This window comes from Oncorhynchus gorbuscha, linkage group LG23 (genome assembly GCF_021184085.1).
Source record: "Oncorhynchus gorbuscha isolate QuinsamMale2020 ecotype Even-year linkage group LG23, OgorEven_v1.0, whole genome shotgun sequence".
NCBI classification, from domain to species: Eukaryota; Metazoa; Chordata; class Actinopteri; order Salmoniformes; family Salmonidae; genus Oncorhynchus; species Oncorhynchus gorbuscha.
The window spans coordinates 52,861,014-52,863,504 of NC_060195.1; positions in this window are offsets into that span (position 1 = coordinate 52,861,014).

The window sequence follows — 2,491 nt, forward strand, 5'->3', positions numbered from 1 at the left end:
AGTGTGGCTTTCCACTCGCAACCTTCCTCTTACGACAGCTTCTCGTAAGTTGACTCCGCGGTTCATTGGTCCGTTCCGTGTCTCCCAGGTCGTCAATCCTGTCGCTGTGCGACTGCTTCTTCCGCGACATCTTCGTCGCGTCCATCCTGTCTTCCATGTCTCCTGTGTTAAGCCCTTTCTTCGCACCCCCGTTCGTCTTCCCTCCTCCCCTCCCGTCCTTGTCGAGAGCGCACCTATTTACAAGGTACATAAGATCATGGACATGCGTTCTCGGGGACGGGGTCACCAATACTTAGTGGATTGGGAGGGTTACGGTCCTGAGGAGAGGAGTTGGGTTCCGTCTCGGGACGTGCTGGACCGTTCACTCATTGATGATTTCCTCCGTTGCCGCCAGGATTCCTCCTCGAGTGCGCCAGGAGGCGCTCGGTGAGTGGGGGTACTGTCATGTTTTGTCATTTATTATCATGTCTTGTCCCTGTGCTCCCCATTCTATTCGTTTCCCTCTGCTGGTCTTATTAGGTTCTTTCCCTCTTTCTATCCCTCTCTCTCCCCCTCCCTCTCTCACTCTCTCGCTCTCTCTTCTCTCTATCGTTCCGTTCCTGCTCCCAGCTGTTCCTATTCCCCTAATCATCATTTAGCCTTCCCACACCTGTTCCCGATCCTTTTCCCTGATTAGAGTCCCTATTTCTCTCCTTGTTATTCGTTTCTGCCCTGTCGGTTCCTTGTCTAGATTTCACCGTGCTGTGTTTGTGTATCGCCCTGTCGTGTCGTGTTTTCCTCAGATGCTGCGTGGTGAGCAGGTGTCTGAGTCTGTCTGGTTCAAGTGCCTTCCCGAGGCAACCTGCTGTTCACCTGCTGTTCAAGATCGAGTCTCCAGTTTGTCCTCGTCATTTCGAGTGAAAGTTGTGTTTTTTTGATTGTATTCACTTTACTGGATTAAAGACTCTGTTTTCGCCAAGTCGCTTTTGGGTCCTCTTTCACCTGCATGACACAGCGGGTCAGAAGTTTACACACACTCAATTAGTATTTGGTAGCATTGCCTTTCAATTGTTAATCTTGGGTCAAACATTTCGGGTAGCCTTCTACAAGCGTCCCACAATAACTTGGGTGAACTTTGGCCATTCCTCCTGACAGAGCTGGTGTAACTGAGTCAGGTTTGTAGGCATCCTTGCACGCACACTCTTTTTCAGTTCTGCCCACACATTTTCTATAGGATTCAGGTCAGGGCTTTGTGATGGCCACTCCAATTCCTTGACTTTGTTGTCCTTAAGCCATTTTGCCACAATTTTGGATGTATGCTTTGGAAGACCCATTTGCGACCAAACTTTAACTTCCTGACTGATGTCTTGAGATATTGCTTCAATAAATCCACATAATTTCCCCCCTCCTCATGAAGCCATCTATTTTGTGAAGTGCACCAGTCCCTCCTGCAGCAAAGCAACCCCACAACATGATTCTGTCACCCCCGTGCGTCACGGTTGGGATGGTCTTCTTCGGCTTGCAAGCCTCCCCCTTTTTCCTCCAAACATAACAATGGTCATTATGGCCAAACATTTCTATTTTTGTTTCATCAGACCAGAGGACATTTCTCCAAAAGGTACGATCTTTGTCCCCATGTGCAGTTGCAAACAGAAGTCTGGCTTTTTTATGGCGGTTTTGGAGCACTGGCTTCTTCCTTGCTGAGAGGCCTTTCAGGTTATGTCGATATAGGACTCGTTTTACTGTGGATATAGATACTTTTGTACCTTTTTCCTCCAGCATCTTCACAAGGTCCTTTGCTGTTGTTCTGTGATTGATTTGCACTTTTCGCACCAAAGTACGTTCATCTCCCTTCCTGAGCGGTATGACGACTGCGTGGTCCCATGGTGTTTATACTTGCGTACTATTGTTTGTACAGATGAACGTGGTACCTTCAGGCATTTGGAAATTGCTCCCAAGGATGTTCCAGACCAGATTTTCCCATGATGTCAAGCAAAGACACACAGTTTGAAGGTAGGCCTTGAAATATATCCACAGGTACACCTCCAATTGACTCAATTAAACTATCAGAAGCTTCTAAAGCCATTTCATAATTTTCCAAGCTGTTTAATGGCACAGTCAACTTAGTGTATGTAAACCTCTGACATCTGGAATTGCGATACAGTGAATTATAAGTGAAATAATCTGTAAACCATTGTTGGAGAAATTACTTGTGTCATGCACAAAGTAGATGTCCTAACCGATATTCCATAGTTTGTTCACAATATATTTGTGGAGTGGTTGAAAAACGAGTTTTAATGACTCCAACCTTAGTGTATGTAAACTTCCGACTTCAACTGTAGGCTAGACCTACACGGTAAATCAACTAAGGAACCATGGATGGCACATGTATTTTGGTACAACATTAAACTTCGAATCAACTCTCTCCCCGGCAACTGTCCATCCTTGAGCACTTCTCTTCTTGCTGCTGTTGCTCCGTCCAGCTTCGAGTGCCTCGAGCGCTATTGGCCAA